Source organism: Neopelma chrysocephalum, unplaced genomic scaffold (assembly GCF_003984885.1).
Source record: "Neopelma chrysocephalum unplaced genomic scaffold, ASM398488v2 Primary Assembly neopelma1_26b, whole genome shotgun sequence".
NCBI lineage: Eukaryota > Metazoa > Chordata > Aves > Passeriformes > Pipridae > Neopelma > Neopelma chrysocephalum.
In genome coordinates this window covers 3485619-3502661 of record NW_020897696.1, presented here as the reverse complement: position 1 = coordinate 3502661, position 17043 = coordinate 3485619, and positions in this window count along the sequence as shown.

Sequence of the window (17043 nt, the reverse complement as noted above, 5' to 3'; positions counted from 1 at the left end):
CTTGAACAGGGAAGTATACATTCATTAAACCCCATCTTTCTTCAGAGCCCACATTTGTGCCACATTTGTTTTGTGCGTGCCACAATTGGCACAATTAACTCAAATATCACTTTTATGTGTCAGCTGCCATGCAGGTGATTGCAACTGTAAAAGTCAAGAGCAGTTCCACGGTGGCTGTTCATAAGTACTTGGAGCAACCAAACAGCCAGCAGCCTCCTTGAGGATTTGTCTTGCTCCTGAGCATGATCTAGCAGTGGAGTAAAAAAGCTGAAAAGGGATGCGGATAGCTGTGAACTAAGACATTTCATGCATCACTTAGCCATTGCCATTAGCTTACATGCATCCAGGATCTAAAACCACCTTGGTGAGCATCAAAGGCCTTTGCCTAGTAGCGTTAAGGAGTTACTTCTCTTTCTCATGTTGTTCTTTGCCTGTGCCATCCCTGATCATTCTCATCTTTGGGTTTTGTATTGAACTGTTTGATCTGCCAGACCCTAGTAATTTGGGGACTGAATCCCAAGGGCCTTGGACAAGCCCCCTCCAGCTGGGGAATCTCACTCATCTCATCTTATCTCATCTCATGGCTAGGCTTCACAAACGAAGATTTGGGGAGGGCTCTACCCATGTTTGTTGCAAGCGCGTTGGTGGCTAAAAAGGCCAATATGAGATAGGCATGACCGGTTGCAAAAGGCACAGCAGAAAGACTCCTTAGATGGTATATTCTGCAAGGCACGATTCTTTCTGTGTTGTCTTTTCTCCTCAAGGGTGATCCTGCGAGCTTTCTCAAAAGCATCAGCAGCGTTATAGATGGTGTGACTCCAGGCCTCCCGATTGGAGGCCAGAGTAGATCAGTTATGATGATCAATATGCCCATGGCTGAGATGTTGTTTCAGGGAGTCCTTGTATCTTTTCTTCAGGGCCCCTCTCTTGAGGCAGCCAGTGGCAAGTTCACCATAAAGCAAGATCTTAGGGAGGCGGTGGTCCTTCATCCTGGAGACGTGCCCTGCCCAATGCCGCTGTGTTCTCAGTAACGTGGCCTCAATACTTGTGACTGCTGCTTGTTCTAGAACAGATGTATTGGTCACATAATCTGACCAGTGGATGTTTAGGATTGTGCGGAGACAGCGTTGATAGAAGCGTTCTAGGAGATGCAGGTGGTGGCAGTAGATGACCCATGATTCAGATCCGTATAAGAGAGTAGACAGCACTATGGCTCTGTAAACACTGATCTTTGTACTTTTCTTCAGGTGTTTATTTCGCCAAACTCTTTTATGAAGCTTTCCGAAAGCACTATATGCCTTTACTAACCTATTGTCTATCTCCCCGTCAATCTTACCATCCGAGGAGATGAGGCTGCCTAGGTAATTAAACTGCTGAACTGATTTGAGCTCTGATTCGCCAATGGTGATATGGGGATGAAGGAAGACTTCCTGAGGTGCTGGTTGATGGAGAACTTCTGTCTTCTTTAAGCTGACTTCCAGCCCAAAGAGCTCAGCAGCGTCTGCAAAGCAGGATGTTAAATGTTGCAGAGCTGCTTCTGTGTGTGCAACAAGGGCGGCGTCATCAGTGTAAAGCAGCTCCCGGATAAGATGGTTTAAGGTCTTGGTGTGGGCCTTCAGCCGCCTTAGGTTGAACAGGCTTCCATCAGTACGATATCGGATGTAGATACCGTCCTGATCATCGAGGTCTGCAGTGGCCCTTTGGAGCATCATGCTGAAAAGGATTGTGAATAGGGTTGATGCAAGAACGCAGCCTTGTTTCACACCATTAGTTATTAGAAAGGGCTCAGAAAGTGCATTGCCACATCCAGCTGGGGAATAGGCAGTAGCCATTAGAGGCAGACTGGGAAGTGGCAGGCTGCTGTAGTTTGTCTGTCCTGTCACTAGAGTGAGACATGCTCACAAGCATCCTGATCTCCTCTTTCTCGAGGTGCTGAGCAGGCCTGTGGGGTGCTGGTGCCCGTGGTGGCATTGAGGGGGCATCCCGCACCATGAAGATACACCTTGGTATCTTCAGCAGGCTGAGCCTTGGGATTAGGAACTCTCCAGATTACCCCATTCTACTGCAAAGACATACTTTTTTTTACAGTTACCTTAGAATAGTAGAAGTGGGGAACAGGGTGGGAGGGCCCCTAAAAATCCTTTGTCGTGACCTCTTGATAGCTGTGATTACTAACCCATGATTCCTGGGCTGATCCTATCTGTAGTCCAGCAGAGTCCCCAGAATCTTTCTATTCACTTCCAAAAGTCTTTGAGACAGACCAACACACTGCTTAACCTGAGCAAGACCAAACAGCAAGATATGTATTGCAGATATTTCTCATCGAGGCAGCAAGGAGAGCAAACTTTTTGCTGAAGGTTAAAAAGACAGTGGTAGTTCTGACATCTAAATAAAATGACTCATTGAGGGAACTGCCCTCTCTTCCCCTTCATGACATGTCCACCTGAAGACCCATGATTCATGACAATGTATTTCAGAGGGTCCCATAAGGATGTTATTTTTTTCCCCATTTTTTCTTTTTCTCAGAGCAAAGTGTGATGCCCAGCCAGTGAGGTGGCTTGTGCAGTCCAGACGGAGAAAGCAAGCTGTTAAAAGGTAGTGATTGCAGCACTGATCTCTTGCAGGCTCTGCAGTGTGAGGAGGTGGTTCTGAATCACAATGAACTTAATTGAACAAGAAATGGCATTGATTTTTCCTTTTCAGCCCTCCCCATTGCTCACAGCAACAGTGCATTGAACCCTCTGCCCATGCCAAGCACCAGAACTGCACAGCACAGTAGAATGGAGATTTTTTTACTTTTGTCCTATAACTAACATGTATTTATTTTTAAACAGGGTAAAAAAACAAAGCTCTCTAGGCTTTGAATTGTCATCAGGGAAAAGCATTACTGGTGCAGTATGAGTTTCAGGATCCCAAGGAAGCAGGTTGTGTGAGAAACTGCATCTTGCTCTATAGCCCCCTGACCAGGAAATAACGTCATTCAAAAGACTATCTGATTGTTGGAAGAACTAGAATGACACAAGAGCCAAGCTACTGAAGGGCTCTTAAAAGGTCACTTTATTTCACTTTTTTAACTTAGACAGGTAAAGGTGCATAAGCTGTCTTCAATCTGCAGGGAAACAAGGAAGTAAAGCATTCTATACTCCAATTATTGAATCAATGTTATTTTTTGCCCTATTAGGCATGTTAATACATAATTACATGTTTGAACAGCTAGTGATTTGCTACACAAACTGTTAAACATATCAGTGAACATATCCAGGGGTTTACTTTTACTTAGAAGTGTATGAGGTGTGTGCAAATTTTCCAGTGTCTCTCCCTCTGATTTCCCCAAAAAGTTAAAAAAAACAAACAAAGAAAATTAATGAAAGTATCTGGGAAATTCACTAGCAAATTCCTGCTCTGATATCATAATTGGGTTGCCTGCAATTCACAGGTTGTTTTGTTCTTGAGGGGAATTCTTCAGCTGAGATTACCAGGCTAAGCAGGGGAGGGAAGAACAGTTAAGGGAAATTTAGGTGCACGGCACTAGGCAGAGCAGGACATGCCATATATCACAGTGAGATCGGTTCTACCCTTAATGAACATGTATTCCCAGTAGCAGGTACTGGACAGCAGATCAATTAGATCTTATGTTGGAAATAGGAGGGGAGGACAAACCCCACCACACCGTCGATTCTGGCTGCATTTCGCTTTAATGCTGGGGCTGATCTCAAGAACTGGCTGCTGCAGAGTCAGCACAACACCTTCCTCTCGCCTGCCTCCTGCCACTTGATATTTTCATTGCTTTCTGAGGAGTGATTAAAAAGATAGTGAGCATGTATCGGGTTTTGTGGAAAAGTCCTGTCATTGACTTCAATAAGAGCAGGATCAGGCTCTTCTAGAGTTGATATAATTCATGAAAGTGCTGAACATTGTACAAGAACTGAAGCAGTGTGTTATGTTGCAATACGATACATATAATGAAGTTACTGGCATCCAAGCACTCTGTGTATTGGGAAAAAATGCAACTAAGAATTGCTGTTACCAAAAGGAGGGGCTACACTGAGCAGCCTAAGAAATGATACTCAAGGAAATGGCAATATTTTGGGTTTGCATGCCTGTGAACCTCTTGGGCAAGTCTTCAACAGACCTCTCCTTCTCCTGCTAAGCATCTACACTCTGAAAACTCACCTTCAACCTCGGCAGAGAAGGCCATGGATTTCACCTCCTCCAAGCTTCCACCAAAGTAACAAGAAACTGGTTTTCGCATCGTAAGGGAACAGGTGGTATTTGTGCCCTCCTGGTAAAGGGAAGTCTCTAACCAGATGAGTAAGTTGAAGAAGCCAGCCAAGACCAAAAGCCCCAAGGCAATACAAAGTGTTGGGAAGAACTGGGTGAGACTGTGCTTCTCTCTGTGAAAATGAAAGCAGAACCATTTGCCACAGCTCATAGCAGTGGTTGTGGCTGGGCATACCTTTTGCCAGCAAGACCTTCATGCCAGCAGGTAAAGGCTATTGCAGGTCCACCAGCCCATTCCCACACCTAATGCCCTTGTCTCCCCATGATGAAGCTGCTGAGAGATTGGAGGTAGGGTGTGAGCACCTGGAGAGTGCCTTACACCAGTTGGCACTGAGTGCATTAGAGGATGAAACACCATTCATCTCAAAAGTGAGGCAGGTGTTCAACTAGTATATCTGGGTTTGAATTCTGCCATTTTCCAATAGAAGGTCTTGAAGCAGAAAAAAAGTACCAGGAAAAACAATAGGAAGCCTAGAAGTCTGATACTCTATAAATCCAATAGAGTAAGACTACAAGGTGTAGAGTTTAAAACCTAAAATATTTCATATGTTAAGAATATTCCAGTGATTCCATTGTGAAGACTACACCTAGCTTTACATGCTAAGCCTCCTTTTTCTGACTTTCTGAAAAAAAAAGATGCTTTCTACTTGCAAATTTTCAAATATTTTCTCTAGCCAGAGCAGAATTTTTGTGTTTATAAAGGCTGTGGTTAATCTGACAAGGAATCTTAGAAAAACGAGTCTTTACATTGAGACTGGGGTTTCTTGTTGATACAGGATTTTAAGGTGGTGTTTTTGTTTGGGTTTTTTATTTTATTTTATTTTAAAACACCCTATCACAAAACTCAAGGCATGGAAGCATATAATGTGATTATTTAACTTTCTTCTCAGAAAAATTATTTTCCTGTAAATATTTTGACAAGGACATTGTTTAATTTGAAGAATTCTACAGTGCAATTGTTTTAACACATCCCTCTGGTTTTAACCTGCTTCACATCAGCAACAACCTATGCTCTTATTTAAAGAAAAAGACTGCCTACTTACCAAGGTGCTGTGCTTTTACAAGAAAAACAGAATGGGAAACCTTCTTCTGTCTGTACTAGAAATTTGCGAATGAAAAGACAAACTTAGAAAAATTAGAGAAAACTGGGCAAGCAGCTTAAAACAGAATCAGAGAACATGACAAGTTGAAAGGAACCCACAAGGATTATCGAGTCCAACTCTTAGCCCTGCACAGAACTATCCCCAAGAGTCACACCACATGCCTGAGGATATAATTCAAAAGCTGCTTGAACTCTGGCAGGTTGGTACCGTGACCACTTCCCCAGGGAGCCTGTTCCAGTGCCCAACCACACTCTGGGTAGAGAACCTTCTTCTAATACCCAACCTAAACCTTCCCTGACACAACTTCAGGCCATTCCCTCAGGTTCTGTCACTGGTCACTAGAGAGAAGAGACCAGTGCCCACCCCTTTGCTTCCCCTCACACAGAATTTGTAGATTGCAATGAGGTCTCCCCTCAATCTCCTTTTCTCCAGGCTGAACAGACCAAGTGAACTCAGCCACTCCTCATTCGGCTTCCCCTCAAGGCCCTTCACCATCCTCTTTGCCCTCCTTTGGACCCTCTCTAATAGCTTAATATTTTTCTTATATTTTGGTGCCCAAAACTGCCACAATATTCAAGGTGAGGCCACCCCAGTGCAGAGCAGAGTGGGACAATCCCCTCCCTTGACTGGCTGGCAATGCTTTTCCTGGTGCCTCCCCAGACATGGTTGGCCCTCCTGGCTGCCAGGGCACTGCTGACTCATATTACATTTGCCATTGATCAGGACCCCCAGGTCCCTTTCTGTGGTACTGCTCTCCAGCATCTCATTCCCCAGTCTGTTTGTACATCCGGGGTTGCCCCATCCCAGGTGCAGAATCTGGCACTTTCCCTTGTTGAACGATTTCTCAGCCCTCTAATTTGTCGAGGTCACACTGCAGGGCCTCCCTGCCTTTGAGAGAGTCAACAGCTCCTCCCAGTTTTGTGTCAGACATGCTTATATCCTTTCCAGTCCTGCATCCAAGTCATTTATGAAGAGCACAGGGCCCATGATGGACCCCTGTAGGGACAGTATTGAAAGCTTTACTGAAATCCCAACAGATTACATCAACTGCCCCTTGATCACCTAGTTACCTTACCTTGTCATAAAAGGAAATCAGGTTTGATAAGCAGGACTCTCCTCTCATGAAGCCATGCTGGCTGTGACCGATGACAGTGTTGTCTTTCATTGTTTTTCAATACTTCCCAGAATAATCTTCTCCATAACTTTACCAGGCACTGAAGCGAAACTGACAGGCCTGTCGTTTCTGGGGTCCTCCTTCTTGCCCTTCTTGAAAATCAGGACAATGTTCCCCAGCTTCCAGTCACCTGGATTCCCAAGACAGGTCAAAAATCATCAAGAGAGGTTTTGAAATTACATCAGCCAGCTCTTTGAGGATTTTGGGATGAATCCTATCAGGCCCCATAAATTTGTAGGGTTCCAGCTGAAGCAGCAGACCCCACACAATTCCAGGGTCCACTGACAATTGATAATTCCTGCAGTCATGGTCCTCCAGCTCAGGGCACTGAGGCCCCCTTAGTACGTCATCTGTGTTGAAGATGGAGGCAAAGAAAGCATTAAACATCTCTGCCTTATCTCTGTCCCTGCTTGTGAGGTGACCATCCTCATCCTGGAACAGGATGATATCCTCATCTTGGGATGAGATGATATTTCTATGCTGCCTATTGCCATTAATGTATTTGAAAAAACTCTTTTTATTGTCCCTCACATTTCTGGCAGCTTCAACTCCAGTTGAGCTTTGGTTGCACGAATTTTCTCCCTACAGTGCAAGCAGCATCTCTGAATTATTCCCATGTCACTTGACCTTGCTTCCATTGGGCATACAACTTCCTTTTTTGCCTTATTTCCAAGAGAAGATCCCTGCTCAGGCAAGCCAACCTTCTGCCTCACCTGCTTGAGTTCCAACATTTGGGAATTACCTGCTCCTGTGCCTTGGGAGGTGGTGTTTAAAAGATGGCCAGCACTGATGGACTCCAGCACCCAGGGGACCTTACTTACTAATTCCCTGAGCAGCCTGAAGTCTGCTCTCCTCATGTCCAGAGTTGAGATTTTGCTGGCACTTTTCTTCCTGTCAACAGAGATTTTAAACTTTATCCCTTTGTGGTCACTGTGGCCAAGACAACCCGCAGTCTCCACTTCGCTCAGGAGATGCACTCTGTTGACAAGCAGCAGATCAAGGAGGGCATCTTTTCAAGTTGGCTCCCTTAAGACCTGTTTCATAAAGTTGTCATCCATTTTTTTTTAGGAATCTTCTGGCCCTGATTGTACCAGATATGTTGTGTTCCCAAAAACCTTCTAGAAAATCCATATTTTTTCTCTCTCTTGCTAATTTCTGCAGTTTAATGTCAGTTAAACAGGTTGCTAGATGTGCTTGTATGGCTGCTGTTGCTAAATGTGGGGGTACAGGTGGCCTCCAGTGGCTGGGAGCCTTGGTGGTGTGTGTCCAGTGAGGGACTGTGTCAGATGAGAGGCGCAGGGGAGATGCTGGTGGTTTCAGTGTTGCTGCTGATGAGATGATGACAGCCAGCAAGGGCTGTTTGTCATGATTGTCAGGAGGCCCCAAATCAGATGCAGCCAGCCCCTCCCTCCCACTCTGTGAAGAGACAACAGAGGAAATGTCATTGTCTCCTCTTTGTGGATGACTAAGGAAACTCTCCCTCCCCTCAGTCTTGTTAGGAACATTAGATGTGTCTTGGTGCTTCTGGGACATGGTTGAGAAGGGGAGTTGGCTTGCCTGGCTCCTTTGGACAGTCAAAATAATCTTCACGCTGGACTTCCTAGTTAAAGAATAGAATTAAATTATATATTTTATGCAGTAAGGTATATAGTTTATCTATTAGTTTTCCAAATAATTTAGTTATAAATTTTATTGATTACCATACCTTTTGCTAGAAGCCTTTTATGCATGCACAGTGCTGGGTTGCAGACAGCTGGGCACTATTTGCACCAGCATCACCTTATGGCTTGTTTCTTCTCAGTGTCTGCTCAGGTGACCACACTCCCACCAGCTTTGGTGTGACTCAGGTCTGGCATTGAAAGTATGTTTGGGCTCAAGAGCTGTAAGTTGTAGGAGCTTTGCCAGCTCTATTCAAGCACAGAAATCCCAGATAAAACGAAAACCTAGCTGGCCTTTCCTTCTTGGTGTTCAGTTGTCTTGCTGGCAGCAAACCACACCAGCATCTCCGGAGAGCTAAATAACTTTCTCTCTTACTGCTTGTTTTGGTAGGTAGGAAAGATTTCTATTTCACATCAGTGAGAGTAAAATGCAGCACTGTGAAGTGGAAGATAAATCTGAAGTGCTATCAGATTTTTCAAATTCTAGCCCGTGTTCTGCTCACTGGGGACCCCTCCAGCTCTGCAGCTGGCCTACATTTAACCTTGTATTTCTTGGCTTTGCAGCTCCTGGGCTTAAAAAAACAGATCTCCCTGGATATCATCCTGGTTCTTTCTTTTACTTTCTTCATCCCCAATTTCAGACTGTTGGAAGAATAGTAGATGGAGCTGGTTCTTTCTTTCATGTGATCCATTGTGGGAATATGTCTTGTTTTCCCTTGTACAGTAAGAATCCACCATCAAGAAATAATATTTCTGATTTTCTTCTCTATGGTGTTTGTTTGTTTTTTTCCCACCCAGAAATTTACTTTAAAATAGTGGGTTTTGTTTACTTATGCCCCTTTCTCTCTTGTGCTTTTCTTCCAATATTTATGACATTCTCTTCCTTTCCTCCTATTTTCTTGCTGCTTGTGTTCACAGACAGCTACTTCATCATAATTCACTTTATAAAGCATTGCCAGTCACACCATGTGACTTTTCACTGGCCACAATGTGCAGCCTCTATTTTGGGTGATGGTCCAGGTTGTTTCAGCTATCTCTCTTCAAGATAGCTAAATCCAGTGTTACTTTCAGGCCAAGAGGTTCTAATCTCACATCAATCATAGCAATGTTATTTAAATTGGTAGGGTTGAAAATTATGACTATACTTATGATTTATTGATTGGTTTTTAACCTTTACAGGTTTTTTTAGGAACCATCTTCAGGTTCACTCACCGTACAATGCTTCCTTACGGCAGCAGCTGCCTGAGCAACACCTGCCAGAGGTCCCTCATGTCCTTTCACATGTGAGTTGACTGGAACCAAACAGGGCATCTGCTACCATTAACAGGGATCAATGTGGTATCCCTCTCCATATTGGACTATGAAGTGGGCTGACCTCGACTGGATGCCAGGTACTCACTACAGTCTCTCTCTCACTCCCCTCCGCAACTGGACAGAGAGAAAAAAACAGTGAAGGTTCATGACTTGAGATAAGAGTTGGGAGAGGTTCACTTACTGATCACCATCATGGGCAAAACAGACTCAAAGAGGGGTTATTAATTGAATTTATTACTAACAGGGTCAGAGCAAAAGAGTGAGAATTAAAATAATCTTAGAACCACCTTTCCCCCACCTCTCCTTCTTTCCATGTTCTCCCTCCTCTCCCCTCCAGCGGTGCAGGGAAATGGGAAATGGGGATTACAGTCAGTTGTTGTTTCTGCCCCTGCTCAGGGAGAGGAGTCCTTTCCCTGCTCCCATGGGGTCCCTCCCACGGGAGACAGTCCTTGATGGACCTCTCCGGCGTGAATTCATCCCATGGGCAACAGTTCTTCACAAACTGCTGTTCCATGAGTCACTCCTCCATGGGGTGCAGTGCTTCATGAATGAGCTGTACTGGCATGGGTCCCCCACAAGTCCTACCTGGGAAAAACCTGCTTCAGTGTGGGCTCCTTTCTCCACGGGCTGCAGGTCCCCAGCAGGACCTTGCTCCATCTTGGGCCTCCCATGGGGTCACAGCCTCCTTCAGATATCCACCTGCTCCAGCATGGACTTCTCCATGGGCTGCAGGTGGGTCTCTGCTCCCCGATAGTCCTCCATGGGCTGCAGGGGCACAGCTGCTTCATCATGGTCTGCACCATGGGCTGCAGGGGCCACAGCTCCGGCATCTGGAGCATCTCCTGCTCCTCCTTCTCCAGTGACCTTGGTGTCTGCTTTGTTGTTTCCATGTTCTCACTCCACTCTTCCCTGGCTGGAATTCTTTCTGTGCAATACCTTCTCTTCTTAAATATGTTACCACAGAGGCATTACTATTACTCCTAATTGGCTTGGCCTTGGCCAGTGGCAGGAAGTCTGTCCTGGAGCTGGCTGGCATTGGTTTCACCAGACAGGGGAAGCTTCTAGCAGCTTCTAACAGAAGCCAGCCCGGTAGCCCCCCTGGCCACAGAAACTTACGACAGACTACATTTGATTAAAAGCTCCCCTGATAGCTCATAGAATCATTTAATCATGGAATATCCCAGGAGCAAGGTCCTGCACTGGGGTTGGGGCAATCCCAAGCACAAAGAGAATGGGCGGAGAATGGATTTAGAGCAACTCTTAGGGGAAGGACTTGGAAGCTTTGGTGGATAAAAAGCTTGACATGACCCAACAATGCATGCTTGCAGCCCAGAAAGCCAACTGCATTCTGGACTATATCAAAAACTGTGGGGACAGCAGGCCAGAGCAGGTGATTCTGCCCCTCTACTCCACTCTTGTGAGACTCCGCTTGGAGTACTGCATCCAGGCCTGGGGCCCCGAACATAAAGACATGGACCTCCTGGAGCAAGACCAGAGGAAGGCTGTGAAGATGATCAGGGGGCTGAAGCACCTCTCCTATGCAGGCAGGCTGAGAGAGTTGGGGTTGTTCAGCCTGGAGAACAGAAGGCTCTGGGGAGACCTCAGAGCATTATTGCAGTACAGAAAGGGGGCCCGCAAGAGAGCTGGAGAGGGACTTTTTACAAGGTGACAGGACTAGGAAGAATGACTTCAAACTGAAAGAGAGTAGGTTTAGATTAGATATTAGGAAGAATTTTTTTATTGTGAGGGTGGTGAGGCACTGGAACAGGTTGCCTAGAGAAGTTATGGCTGCCCCATACCTGGAAGTGTTCAAGCCCATGTTGGATGGGCCCTTGAGCAACTTGGTCTAGTGAAAGGTGTCCCTGCCCATGGCAGGTGGGCTGAAATTATGTGATCTTTAAGGTCCCTTCCAACCCAATCCATTCAATGATATGACTCTATGATCCTGAGTTAGAAGGGACCCACAAGGATCATCAGAGTCCAACTCCTGACTCTGCACGGCACCAGCCTCAAGAGTCACACCATGTGCCTGAGAGTATTGTCCAAACACTTCTTGAAATCTGTCAGGTTGGTGCTGTGACCACTTCCCTGGGGAGCCTATTCCAGTGCCCAAAGATCACCAAAGATCCTCTGGTGAAGAATATTTTCTTAACATCCACCCTAAACCTCCACTGAAGTAGCTGTGTCCTTGGGTCCTGTCACTGGTCACCAGAGAACAAAGATCAGTGCTGCCCCTCTGCTTCTCCTTGTGAGTAAGTTGTAGATTGCAATGAAGTCTCCCCTCAGTCTCCTCTTCTCCACGCTGAACAGACCAAGTGACCTCAGCCACTCCTCATACGGCTTCCCCTCAAGGCCCTTCACCATCTTCATTGCCCTCTTCAGACACTCCCTAGTAGCTTTATATCTTGTATTGTGGTGCCCAAAACTGGTGAAGCCTCACCAGTGCAGAGCAGAGCGGGACAAACTCCTCCCTTGATCAGTTGGTGGTGCTTTTCCTGATTCCCCCCAGGACACGGTTGGCCCTCCTGGCTGCCAGGGCACTGCTGACTCATATGACACTTGTCATTGACCAGGACTCCCAGTTCCCTTTCTGTGGCAATGCTTTCCAGCATCTCATTCCCCAGTCTGTACGAACATCCAGGGTTGCCCCATCCCAGATGTAGAATCTGGCACTTTCCCTTGTTGCACTTAATATGGTTGGTGATTGCTCAGCCCTCTAATTTGTCGAGGTCTTCATGAGGGGCCCTCTCTGCCTTCAAGAGAGTCAACGCTCCTCCCAGCTTAGTATCATCAGCAAACTTATTATACTTTCAAGTTCTATATGCAAGTTATTTATGAAAACATTAAGGAACACTTGCCCTAAATGGAGCGCTGTAGAACCCCAGTAGTGAATGGTTGCCAGCCTGATGTTACCCCATCCACCAGAAACCTTTTTACCTCACCTGTCAGCCAGTTGTTAGCCTAAGAGAATCTGTTTTCCCACTATGGATCTGGAAGCGTCATACAGAAAGGATAGTAGTGAGAGCAGCAGAATGTTCACTTCATTATAGGAAAGGTCAAACAATTAATGTAATGAGCTCCACAAAGTGTATAAGGGTGCAGATTCTGTCAATGCACAGACTTAGAAGTCATCAGTGTAACAAATTCCTGGAGCAGTTTCACTAACTTAAGAAAATTCTATGATGACACTTGTCACAAGAGGCAAAACCTGCTCCCCCAACAAACCCAAATCAAACATCTCTCCTGTGTATCCTGTTCCAGGTCCTTGACTGTGGAGGACTGCTAGGCACAGAACTATTAGTCTTATTAGCTTGAAATTACATGTTGAGAAAGTGTCTGAACTTGGAAAGCTGGAGAGAAGAATTCCACTGAGGACCCACAGAGCTGGTGGGGGACATAAAACTGTTCATTATTCTTCAGGTCTGGGGAAAGTTACGGCAGAAGTAGAGAATTTATTTTGAAATACATTCAGGTTATTTCAGACACTAAGTGAAATTTGCAGCAGCTGAATTGTTAACATACTGTTTTTTCTTAAAGGGAAGAAAATAGAGTAAAGTCATGGCACACATGGGTGCACTCTTTCTTCGGAGTGAGATCTAAATTAGTGCGATCTGAATTAGTCTGATAAACTTAGGAGAAAACTAGTCTGGACTTTTGTAACTGGGAGACATACCCTATACAATGCAGCAGACAACACACACGCCATCTCTCAGGAGTTGTGATTAAGGATGTGGGTAGTGGCTCATTCCTGTTCCAGAGCTGAGCCCACCAGGAGCTCAGAAAGTTAGGAAGGAAATGCTCTTAATTGATCCTGGGTTTCCATCAAGCTGATTTAATCACTTGAGTTGAGAATTGCTCTTTGTCCCTAATTTCTTCAGGATATCTGAATGGCCTCAGGAGATAGAAAAGTAATATTTGCATGGAATATGCATAAAAGAAGAGCTACTCTAGGCTAAATTTTGCCCTTTGATGCATATTTTGATGATAAAGGAGTGTCCTGGACTAAAGAAAGAATTAGGTTTACATCTCATGTAAAGGCTTGGGTTTACTGCTGCAAGATTAAACAATCCGCTTTAAATCAGGGGTTTATAGCAAATGATTGTTGGTTTGTTTTTGTAGTAACAGCCACCATTAAAGAACTTTTCAGTTTCTTATTGAAGACACAAAAAGGGAGAGGCAAGTGGCTAAACACCTGATATATGACAGGAAATTTTATTGTATTAACATCTTTTTTTTTCTTCTCCCTTACCAATTAGAGGGGAAAATTTAAATGTTATTATATTGGCAGTGAATGTAGGCTTGGTCTTACACTGCTCTACTTTGTGATAGAGGAAGAGTTCGGAATCCTTCCTGACCTATGGGAGTGGCTATTCATTCTGGTTGATCGTTTAAAGATCAACATGCAAACTACATACAAAGTGAAAAAAAACAACAGACCAAATCCCATCTCAAAGATTACTGTATTCCCCACTGATTTTTTTCCTAGCAACCTGTCTGGAGAAACACAGATTCATTGTGGCTGCTTCAGGAACTGGCAAGCTTCTAACTATGTTTCACTGCTACAGGTATTACTTTTAGGATGTTTTTTGGATCACATACGATAAAAGGTGACTTTGACTTAGCTAGTTATTAGCTAACAAGCACAAAAAGCAACATATGGAAGAAGAGAAACAAGGCAGTGAATGAAAATTATGTGGGAGGGAGAGAGTGACTGCAGGAATCATTGAGTCATATTCTAGCTGCTGCTGCAGGTGGTGTTGCTAACCTGTTGTAGTAATGTCTTGATGACTGCTGGAAGATGCAGTCAGGGTGGTGATATTTACTTTTTGGAGAAGGCCACACTGTACCTTTCAGTGGCCTGGAAATAAAAAATGCTCCTCTAAGAAGTATTGTGGCTTCATTATGTTAATGTAATAAATTCATACATTCAAAGTTTATGACTCTTGTCAAGCCCTGATGTTGGCAAGCCCAGTAGTGTATTGTCTGATCTATGGTGTCTTTAAAAGAACACTTTACGTGGGTGCGTTTTCTTGTTTTGTCTCCTCTGTTTTGTTTTTTTTTGGTTGGGGGGGGTTGTTTGTTTGTTTATGGTTTTGTGTTTTTTGTTTTGTTTTGTTTTTTAACCTTGTCAAGTATCAGACTTGATTTAACTTTGATTACTTTCAGAACTGGCTTCTTGTCATGGTTTTAGAGCCCAAAATCCAATTCCTGATTCTTAGCCCCCCTCCCACATCTCAACCCAGTGTGAGATGGGTTTTCCAGACAAAAACACAAGACTCAATATGGGGGGAAGGGAATTATATTACAATGACTGTACACATAAATAAATAGTATAATACATTACCTACATTCTTAACTCTATCTCTACCATGAAAATATAATATTTACAATGGGCCAAATCTCTTCTCCCTTCCAAATAAAAGTCCAGGAGGGAAGAAGAAGAAAAGACCCCTTCCAGTCTATGAGCATCAAGTCTCTCTAGAGCAGCAGGTTCTCTGTGTCTTTCATGAAGCAGCAGTTGTTGGATTCTTGCCAATACACACGAGGGGGTCTCCAAGCCCCTCGGCCCCCCAACGCAAACGAAGGGTCTTTCCGTGGGCTGCGTTACCCCAGACAAAGGTTGCTCCACCATGGTCATATCAACGAAGTGCAGAAGCCTTCGTGACAGTCTGGTATCTTCAGGGGGATCCAAGCCCCTTTACAGAGCTTCTGTGCTCTGCCTCAAGATGGCTGCTAGCTTCTCTGAAGCTGCAGCGAGGGGGGGGCCAAGGTCACCCCACACACACATTCCTTTGGCCATCCTGGCTTAGCTCTCAGGAGGCCTGAGCTTCTTGCTCCTCTCTCAGCAGTGCTGTAGCACTCTGAGGCTCTTCCATCTCCCTCCTCCTAGGAGGGGTCTCAAAGAAGTTTGGGGAAAGTTTGGTTGTTCAGTTCTTACCCCCAAAACTCTCTCTCTGCAGTGGCTTGGTTCTCTTTTCTGCTGCTGCTTTCCTTTTCTTCAGACAACTCTGTGTCTGCCTCGGCTGCATGCCGGCTTCTGCTGCTTCTTCGGTCCTTATCTGTTGGCTCTTTGCCACTGCTCTCGGACGCTGCTGTCTCTGCTGCTGCTCTGTCTGCCCACTCACGGTGGAGAAAACTCCTTCAGCTTCTCAGCCACAGGCACTTAGCCCAGTTCAACACCGCTCCAAGTCCCCATAGCCCCCCAGCTGGGGCGGGGGGGGGGCAGAGCCCCCAGGGCTCTTGCACCGGCTTCTCGTGGCTCACTTCTTCGCAAGCGTGTACCCATGCACCAAGAGTGCCACTGAGGACAGTGCTAGACACAGGCATGCATTAAGGCCCAGACTAGACACAAAGACATTGTAAGATGAGTTATGCCTCCACAGCCGCCCCTTTTCAATTACATTGCTCTTCTTTTTGCCAGGTAATCCTGATATCTGCAGGTGATGTCAGTCCTCCATGGCCTGAGGATTCATCTGATTTGTGTCCAACCAGTGTGTGCTGCTCTTTCCCAAAGTTGAGGTCTCAGCCATCACCCTTGTGGGTTATGGTGATTGGGAGATTAGTGAGTTTGCCCTTGAACACAGCAGTATCACAAGTATCCCAGAGAGAGAACACAGGCAGCTCCACAGTAAGCTTTCCATTACGAGTTTTGCCACAAAAAAAGCTTTGGATGACTTGCATACAAAAGTAATTGCCACCTCTGTGTGTGCAGCTGCCTTGAGCCTGTGTGGAAGCTCATGCAGCTGGACCAACATGACAACATAAGTCTGAATTTGCAACTACAAATTAGCTGTCACTGTCAAGAGCTGGTGGCTCTTCCAGCCATGGGTCCAGTAGGCATCACAATGGTGCTTTGCAGCAGCAGCTTGGCTAATATCTAATCCTCTGTTCCCTCAGGGGCTGCAGAACAGCCTTCTTTTGGTAACATCCAACTTAAAATTCCTTCATATAATATTACAATAAATTTCAAGTTTTAAAGAAAATAACCCCTTAAGGAGCTGCCTATAGTCTGTTTCCATAAAGATTTCCATTTATGAACTAGCCTCCTTGCTTATCTTACAGAAAATAGTTTTCCAGTGCTTCAAATTTTCAAGGGATCTTGAGAAGGTGAGGAGGAATTTTGCTTGTACACAAGCTGTGGGAGAACATTTGGCATTTCTCTTCCCACTGGTGTGTTTCTGTCTCCAGTAGGGATCCATTAGAGTTGCTCCACTTGGCTGCTGCCCTGCTCTCCTTCATGTATAAGCAGCAAGACATCCATTTTCACTCTTTTCTCCAGTTCAAATAATCTTGTAATCTGATAAAAAGGGCCGTTATAGGGACTAAAAAAACATAAAAAGTGGCAAGTCTTGTTCCCTCTTGACTTCCCCGACATTACCTTTCACTCAAGCTGCCAGAAAGCAGCATCTGCTTCCCTTGTTACCCTGGCATTTCCTTCGCGTGATGAAGAAAAGTCCTCTTCCTCATTACCAGCCATGCATTGCCTCCTGCCTTGCACCTGCATCTTGTTTTC